This window comes from Perognathus longimembris, chromosome 2 (genome assembly GCF_023159225.1).
Source record: "Perognathus longimembris pacificus isolate PPM17 chromosome 2, ASM2315922v1, whole genome shotgun sequence".
NCBI classification, from domain to species: domain Eukaryota; kingdom Metazoa; phylum Chordata; class Mammalia; order Rodentia; family Heteromyidae; genus Perognathus; species Perognathus longimembris.
In genome coordinates this window covers 75,971,614-75,981,666 of record NC_063162.1, presented here as the reverse complement: position 1 = coordinate 75,981,666, position 10,053 = coordinate 75,971,614, and positions in this window count along the sequence as shown.

The following is a 10,053-nucleotide window of genomic DNA, read 5'->3' as shown; positions in this document are numbered from 1 at the left end:
CATTCATCAGCTTGTGTGCCTCTTCATATCCAACAATGGTAGATCGAGTCTTTCATTACATCACTCTGACCTTGCCTCCCTTGTCTTCTTTTACTTATGAAGAAACTTGGTCCCACCAAGTTATCCAGTATAATATGTATGACTAAAGATACTTAGCTTCCTGCCACATAAAATAATATACCTACAGATTCTAGGGATGAGTACATAGTCGCTATTTTTTAAAAATCACCTTACATTAGTTATGGGGTGAAGTTCTTTGTGACATTTCCACATATTTACAATATGTCCCAATCAATTTCAATCCCCTCATCATTCTCCATGACCCCCTACATCCACAGTCATTATTTAAACAATGTTCTTTGCCAGATGATGAATTTTTTAGTAGTCTGGCTCAGTGGCATAGACAACTGCAATTTTCATAGGAGGTTGCACTGGAAAATAACAAGACAAGTTTTTTTTCACTCATGGAATGCTAACAATGAAGAAAAATAAAATTTCCACACCCACTATTAATACTTGGTCATCCTCCAGTCTGACTGTGCACTAACTTGTGGCCCCATGATCCTCAGTTTCAGTATGTCTATCCTGGAAATGGCACAGAGTTGGCATAGAGCAAGCACACACACAGCAGGACATGCATCAGGAGTACTAAAAAGCAGTGCTTGGAGAGACCAGACTAGAATAACATCTGTGCTCCCACACAAAGCCAACAGCAGAGCTCAGTAGTAGAGTGCTTTCCTAGCATGTAGAAGGCCTCCAGAACTGCAAAAATAAACAAGACAACAGAACTCAGTTCTCTCTCTCTCTCTCTCTCTCTCTCTCTCTCTCTCTCTCTTTCTCTCCCACCTCCCCAGTCCTGGGGCTTGAACTCAGGGCCTGAACACTGTCCCTGGCTTCTTTTTGCTCAAGGCTAACACTCTACCTCTTGAGTCACTCTGTTGCTTTTTCTGTTTATGTGGTGCTGAGGAACTGAACTCAGGGCTTCATGCATGCTAGGCAAGCATTCTACTGCTAGCCACATTCCCAGCCAGCCCCTCATTTCCCATTCTCAAAAGTGCTTTTATATTTCTACCTAGTGGAACACCACAGACCAGAAAGCTTATCTGTTACCCTTGACTCTTCCTTCTTGGCTTTGTAAACAAACCTATTGATAGCCAAGGCCTGAAGACATTACTCTCTTCCAGAGCCAGACTGTTGCCCAAATGATGAGGAGTTTCTCTTCACTTCTAGCCAGATGACTGATTCCACAGTGCTCTCTTTCCTCCTATCTACTCATTTTCCAAAATGCTTCCTGAGCTATCCTTCCAAACCATAGATATCATCCTGCTATTGATGTTTAGGAAAGCAGTTTTCTTTTGCTTGTTAGATCCCATGAAACCTCTCAATAACCCAGCATACTACGCCACTGAGACTGTCCCAACCTCTTTTTCAGGTTGCTCGCAAACTTCCTTCCATTCTCCTCTTTATTCCAGTCACAGTGATCTGCTTGCAGTTTTTTAAATGCCCATAGCTCTCTCTTGCTTCAGGCTACTGAAGACTCAGCCTAGAGGATGCCCCTTTGTCCTTTACCTCCAGATCCCTGTCCTCTCGTGCCAGCATGCACTTATCCCACTACACATAAATCATCTCTATCTCTGTATCTAGGCTTCTGACTATAAGCCATAGTCTATTTTGTTTTGTTTTGTGGTACTAGAGATTGAACCCAGGACCTGGAACTTGCTAGGCAAACATTCTACCACTTGAGTCATATCCCAGAACTTTTATTTTGTATTTTGTTTTTGAGATAGCGACTCACTAACTTTGCCTTGGCTGGCCTCAAACCAGTGATCTTACTGCCTTCTTCTTTGTAAAGCGTTTGCAGTCAGACATCTTGTTTGGTTTAATTCTGAATCCCCAGGGTCAAAGCACATTACCAATGCACAGCTAGTGTTTGTTTAAGACATTTCCAGTGTGGATGCAAATGTATCTGACGTTTGAATGCACAGGGATGACCCAGCTACCATCTATGTTCCAAAACTTACGTGGTTTAGACTTGCAGCTCCAGAGTTCAGCTGCAGACCAACTTGCTTCTGCAAGCAGTGGATGGGGTAAGTTCACCACCAGTTCTTACTGTGCTGTTTTCTTTCTTTCTTTTATTTTTTTTTCCTGGAGAAGGTAATCCTGCAGTTAGGACCTACTCTCTCCCAGCTGGCTCCACTGAAGAGCAAAGTCCACTCTAACTCCTCATATGGAACTGATCACCTCTCTTAGGATGACTGCTCAGGCTGCACAAGGTAGAAGTTAGTCTTGGTCACCACAGGGTGTGGAGTTAGAGGTTATTGAAAAAGTATATTAATCATCCTTCATTACCTGCATAGTGACTCACAGTTCCTCACCATTTTTGGCTTGCAGCTTGTCTTGGAGTGATCTAGAAGCAGACACTGTGGAGAGTTAAAAATAAAACAGTTCCTGTATTTGGGAGGCTTACGCAATCCAGGTCTAAACTTATGAGGCTTGCCTTTACTAGGGCTTTTGCTACCCTTGAGGAGGAGGTAGTAAGGGAAAATATCTTCTTCTGCATTTAATTATTCATGTACAACCACAGTGATTTAGGCAGTGGCAGGAGGTGGGACCACACAGGTGTTCCAGAGGAGGGACACAAACTTTTTTCCACTTCAGTAGGCTGGGGAAATCCCTTTGGTACTGACTTTGTGACCTCCCTTCACTAAATTGTTGTGTCTTTTTTTTTTTTTTTTTTTTTTTTTTTTACTGTATATCCCAATAAAGATCTGAGATTTTCTCCAAAACACTATGAAATGAAACTGAGAAGTTTCTATATAATGCAGAGAAACATCCCAGGTAATAGTTGTTTTGTAAAGGTTTTTTAAAGATATTTAAATATATATATACATATATATATATATTGCTTGCAAGCCTAAAGGAATTGAGAAGAAATACAATATGTATATTTAGTTTCTTACTAATACTTGATAATATTTTGATAAGGAAGAACTGAGTTATCTTTTTTTTTTTTTTTTTTTGCCAGTCCTGGGCCTTTGGACTCAGGGCCTGAGCACTGTCCCTGGCTTCTTCCCGCTCAAGGCTAGCACTCTGCCACTTGAGCCACAGCACCGCTTCTGGCCGTTTTCTGTATATGTGGTGCTGGGGAATCCAACCTAGGGCCTCGTGTATCCGAGGCAGGCACTCTTGCCGCTAGGCTATATCCCCAGCCCCTGAGTTATCTTTATTAGGAAGTGTTGGTAGTGTGTCTCAACTGTTTGCAGAAAGAAAACTTACTCCAGAAATCTATATTTAACACAACACCAGACTCTGATCATCAACTGATTAACATGAAACACTTAAGCCTATTTTTGTGACACATGTAAGCCTATTTAGGATACTAAAGACTCTTTAAAGTGTTAACCAGCCCATAAAACCAAGAAAAATGGAACAAAAAGCTTCAGTATTAGAGATTTCAAATAGCTAGTCTCTGGTCTCTTAATGACATTTCTTATCAAATTTTATATAGTATGAAACACATTCCAGAGTAGAAAGACATAGATTTGTCATCATGGTTACTCATGTTATCACTATTTTAATAGTAAAGATATACATACTTAGTAAATGGTTATGAAACAATTACTAACAATAAGGCCCTCAATTGATAATGTACTAAAATTATGCAAAATAGTAAAATAAATTCTAAAGAAAACTAACATTTATTAAACTGTACAGGATCACAACCTTCTGCAGGCAATATGCAAATTATCTTCTACTAGGATAACATGGAAATTAACATTTGTTTATGTACTAACAAATTACTCTTCTTTTTTTTTTTTGGCCAGTCCTGGGCCTGAGTACTGTCCCTGGCTTCTTCCCGCTCAAGGCTAGCACTCTGCCACTTGAGCCACAGTGCCGCTTCTGGCAGTTTTTTTTTTTTTTTTCTGTATATGTGGTGCTGGGGAATCGAACCTAGGGCCTCGTGTATCCGAGGCAGGCACTCTTGCCACTAGGCTATATCCCCAGCCCAAAAGTCACACAAATTACTCTTAAAGACTGAATCTTTTGAGACTCACAGCTATTCTGTGATACTGGTGTCATGATCATGTGCATTTTACCTGGGGCACAGGTTTAGCCAGGTTAAGTGGCTTGCTCCAAATCCCATAGCCAGTGTTAAACAGAGCCAGAGCCTAACCCCAGCTTGAACTCACCTACTTTATGTGTGTGCTTCTAATCCCCTGCTGATTGGCTTCTGTCTTTTGCCTCTCATTAAAGAACCAATGGAAATAACAAGGAAGAGAGAACATTAGACAAGCTATTGATAATGTCCAATATATTACCCAATAATGTGATTCCTAAAAACTCTAACTTTAGTTTTAGAATTTTCTAATTACCACTAAATACTAAACAGTGTTATTTCAGGATATCTGAAGATACATTTTAATATATAGATGTTCCACTTAATTCTTTAAATATATAATAGGGAAGAACCCTCTATTTTAAAAGTAATTATACATACAGTCCTTTTGTTCAAGAGGCCATACACCATCTAAACATTGGTAGTATCTGAATACTTTTTGTGTGTGCCAGTTTGATCTCAGGGTCTTATGCTCTTGCTTAGCTTCTCTCTCACCCCAGACTGACATTCTACCACTTAAGCTATACCTCTGCTTTCAGCCTTTCTTTTCTTTTCTGGTCAATTGGAGATAAAAGTCTTGCAGTTTTGTTTGCCTAGGATGGCTTTAAACTGTGACCCTCAGATCTCAGCCTCCTAAGCAGCTAGGATTACAGGAGTGAGCTACTGGCATCTGGTGTTTGGTTTGTTTGTTTGTTTTTAAGATAGTATGTAAAAAAGTGGATGACAATGACTTTAGCAGGAAGTATAGGGCTGGTACTAACTTGAGGAGAGTCTTTTGGGTGGCAAAGTTAATGGATGCCACAAGTCTTTTTGCCCTGTGCAGATCTGCTGCCCAACTTCTCGAGGATCTGACTTAGCACAGATTGGGAAAAGAAAAGAAAGAGGAGAATAAGGCTAAAACCAGGCAATAGCCAACTGATCACATAGATGTTTTAACATGTGACACATTGTGATGGGAACAAGAAAACATTTGCCATCAGGCCCCTTGGAGCCTTTCATCATCCAAGAATGACCTAAGTTTCAGTCTCCTGTAACTGACAACTCCCAGACATCCCAATAAGCAATGGTTTGAAAATACTAGAGACCAATGTAGGGCAAACAGATCAAGATTTAAGCATAGACAGACTTTTGTAATTGGACTCCAATATCTCATGAAATAAGAACAACGATTGACAAAGGGATTGCATGAAATAAAAAAACTTCTGTAAAAAAAAAGAGTAAAATAAACCATCAACAGATTGAAGACCCAGCCTATGGAATAGGAAAAAAAATCTCTGTCAGATATTCATCTGACATGGGATTAATATCCAGAAAATGTAAAGAACTAAGAAAGTCCAACAAATGAGCAAGTGGTCTAGTCAATAAGTGGACAAATGAACTGAGTGTTTTTTTCAAATAAAGAAGGAGAGTGAGCATATAAGAACATATCCGGGGCTGGGGATATGGCCTAGTGGCAAGAGTGCTTGCCTTGTATACATGAGGCCCTGGGTTCAATTCCCCAGCACCACATAAACAGAAAATGGCCAGAAGTGGCGCTGTGGCTCAAGTGGCAGAGTGCTAGCCTTGAGCAAAAAGAAGCCAGGGACAGTGCTCAGGCCCTGAGTCCAAGCCCCAGGACTGGCCAAAAAGAAAAAGAAAAAAAAAAAAAGAACATATCCAACATCTTTAGTCATTAGGTAAATGCAAATCAAAATTTACACTGAAATTCCATCTCACCCCAACAAAATGGCTATCATAAAGTTAAAAAAAATTGCTGGTGGGTAGGGAAGTGGTTATTCACTATTGGAAAATGCAACCATCTGTAGAAATCAGTATGAAGGGTCCTCAAAATTCTAAAACTAGAATTTCTATATAACCTAGCTATACTGCTCCTGAATATATACCACAAAGACTCAAATCTACCTTACTATAGAAGTACCTATACAGTTACATTTATTGTTGCATGGTTCACATATACAAAATTATGGAATCAGCCTAGGTACCCTTTAATGGATAACTGACAAAAGTGTGTGTGTGTGTGTGTGTGTGTGTGTGTGTGTGTGTGTGTGTGGATATAAATGGAGATCATCATGTTAAGTGAAGAAGCCTATCATACAAAACAGTTACTACATGTTTTATTCTCTCAGATGAGGAATGTAGAGGTTAGGACATGAAAATAAAAGGAAAGAGAGGGATTTAAAAAAAGATAATAGAGGGGTGAATATGAGCAAAGTACACTATATGCCTGTGTGGAGATATCATAATGAAACCCCTCACTTTATACAGTTGCTAAATGTTAATTAAAATACAATGAGTTAATAATGCTCAACATTATCACTTCTATTTCACATTACATGCAGGCCTTCTCTGTGCAACACTGTCAGGAAAAGAGAAAAAATAAATAAGTTATAAAAAAGGAAGAAATAAAAATAGGACACTGTTAAGATATTACATACATAAGTATAAACTAAGATTGACACAATGGCTAAATACATGGTTAATATATAAAATCTTCTTCCTACATCTTAGCCATGAGATCTTTAAAAAATATTATGTAAAGGTATTTACAAAACTTTTAAATATTAAATACCCAAAAATGAATTGAGTGAATGCTTTTTTTTGTTGTTTTTTTTGTTTGTTTGTTTGTTAGTTGTATGGCTTGAAGGCTTTAACTCGAGGCTTAGGTGCTGTCCCTGAGCTCTTTTGCTTAAAGCTAGTGCTCTACTACCTGAGCTATACAGTGCCACTTCTGGTTTCTGGTGGCTAGTTGGAATAAGAGTCTCATGGACTTTTCTGCCTTTGCTCACTTTGAACCATAGTCCTCAGATTTCAGCTTCCTAAGTAGCATGATTATAGGTATGAGCCACCAGAGCCTGGCAAATGAACATTTTTAAAGGTACAAAAGTAATTTCAGAGTTGGAAATGTAGCTCAGTGGTAGAGCACCTGCCTAGCATGCACAAACCCCTGGGTTAGACCACCTGCCCAGCACTGCAGGAGAAAAAGCTCAATATCAGACATTTTAAAGAGCTCAGGCTCTGGCCTTTTGAAGAATCACAGAGGCAACAATTCTGTTTAAGGACAGCATCATTCAGGTAAGTGCTTCCCCAAAGTGGGCCAGAAGTCTGGTAGAAGCACCAAACCACCAGGAAGCCAGTTAGGTTGCAAATTCTGAAGGTTCAACTCCGAGCTATGGAAGGAGAATAAAATTTCTAGAGGATTCTTTTGTATACTGAAATTACAAAGCACTGGTTATGGCCATCATTTGTCAAACTGCAGATTATAATCCATTACTAAGTTGTGAAACCAGTGCAGTGGGCAGTGACTCGCATTTTGACACAAAGTAGAATAAAGAAGGGAAGGCATCCATGCAGTAGAAGCATCAGTATCTAAGACCTGGTTCCTTTCTATATGTGTGTTTAGACGTGTGTTCATTTGGGCAAAGTGGCACTTTTAATTTTTGAAGAACTGATAGGATATAGTGTGAAAAACTATACATTTAAAGTGAAAAACTGTTTGACAATAAAAACAGTTTTCATGGGAGTCAGATGTGAAGATGAGAGGGCCAAGGAAAGAGCAGAGAAAGCCAACATTTCACACCTCTAGAATCTTTGTGAGAAAGGAACAAAAAGGTTCATTCAGAGAAGAGATGGAAGATGGAAGGGACACCCACCACAAGGCAGATGATAAGAACAAAAGTTCATGAGCCACCTACCTATGAGAATCACTTCAAAAGGACTGGTGAAATTTCATTCTCTCCTTTTTTTTTTTTTTTTTTTTGCCAGTCTTGGGGCTTGAACTCAGGGCCTGGACACTGTCCCTGAGCTTCTTTTTATGCTCAAGGCTAGCACTCTACCATTTGAGCACAGAGCCATTTCTGGCTTTTTCTGTGTATGTGGTACTGAAGAATCAAACCCAGGGCTTCATGCATGCTAGGCTAGCACTCTACCACTGAGCCACATTCCCAGCCCTCATTCTCTCATTCTTTCATTCATTGAACATTTATTGTATGTCATAGTTGCCAGGCACTGTGCTTGGCACTGAGAGTAGAGACATGAACTCTATCAAGGAGTGACAAGCAAGAAGTCTAATAATAATAACTACATGTTCAGTTATGCAGGGATTATCATAAAGCACAGCACTGGAATGTTGAAGTACATCATCAATACTGGGGGGGGGTGAAGATAGGGTGGGGACTCCACTGACAGGGAGTGTGTTTATGGAAGCACATCTAAACATGTTCTATATAAATGCTTTGTGTGTGTACATATATATTTGTATATTGTACAAATATAATACATATATCATACAAATATGTATTGTATATCTACAATTCCCTCTTTCTTACTCTTCTTCTCCCTCCCCCTTCTCCCTTCTGGTTAATTGCCCACATGATCCTCCCACCTCACTAGTAACTGGCTCACTACAAACACATCCCCTCGCCCCATTTTGAGTTCTATAGTTTGTACAAAAACATCATTTGCTGTTATTTTCCAGGCATTTTCAAGATAGCAGGGTCAGAGTGGGCGGTTCTCTACATTCTAGATTTTGCTTGTGCCAAGATACTTTACTTAGTAATTCACTGAGAATTTTGTTAGATTTCAGGTGCTGTAGGGATTAATACCTTTCAGGTAAGGAAACTAAGTCCAAAAAGGTAGAGTAATTTGCCATATACACAGAAGTTGATGTTAGGCCTAGAAATCAAGTCTTAGATCAAGTGAACCTTTCTTTGCCCCTCAAATTTTGAGTCAGGCTGGGTGATCCATTATTCTTTCAACTTTAATTTTCAATGTTAAATTCTTTCTTGCTTCCTGGACAATCTTTTTTTTGTGGTTGGTCTTTCTTTTGGTACTGGGGATGGAACCCAGGACGTTGCACTTGCTAGCCAAGTGCTTTGCCACTGAGCTACATCCCAGCCCCTGGACAATCTTTTACTGGATAAATCTAATTTAGATCAATGTGGCTTCAAGGCTTCAGCATCTCATCTGTGTGTGTGTGTGTGTGTGTGTGTGTGTGTGTGTGTGTGTGTCCATCCTGGGGCTTGAATTCAGAACCTGGGTGCTGTTCCTGAGCTTTTTTGATCAGCCTGGCACTTTATCACTTGAGCCACAGCTCCACTTTGGCTTTTTTTCTTTTTGCCAGTCCCGGGGCTTGAACTCAGGGCTTTGAGCCCTGTCCCTGGCTTCCTTTTGCTCAATGCTAGCACTCTTAACACTTGAGCCACATCTCAACTTGTGGCTTTTTCTTTTTTATGTGGTGCAGAGGGCTTCATGTACACTAGGCAAGCACTCTACCACTAAGCAGCATTCCCAGCCCCCACTTTTGCTTTTTTATTTTAATGGCTGGTTTTTGTTTTATTTTATTTATTTTTTGCCAGTCCTGGGGCTTGAACTCGGGGTCTGAGTACTGTCCCTGGCTTCCTTTTGCTCAAGGCTAGTACTCTACCACTTGAGCCATAATGCCACTTCTGGTTTTTTCTGTTTATGTGGTGCTGAGGAATCAAACCCAGGGCACTCTACTGCTAGGCCACATTCCCAGCCCATTGTTTTATTTTTTATTGTTATTATAAAGGTGATGTACAGAGGGGTTACAATTATAACGAGTATGTTTCTTTCTTTCTTTCTTTCTTTTTTTTGACAATGTCACTTCCAGCTTTTTTGGTGTTACATTCTCACAGATTTTCTTGCCTGGGCTGGTTTCGAACCACGATCACCAGCTCTCATCTTGACTGCTAGGATTATAAGCGTGAGTCACCGGTGCCTGGTCTGGTTCTGTGTCCTTTATCAAATTGCTGAATTTTTTTTAAAATCACTGTCACCATCAACCATAGTCGCTCCCATCCAAACTGAAAGGCTTCAGTGTAACCCCCAGCCAGGAAAAAGTGAAGTGACAAGCCTTTTGCGTCCCAGGCCACGTGTGAAAGGAGAGGCTGCCTTCTGATTGGTGCCGCTAGGAACGC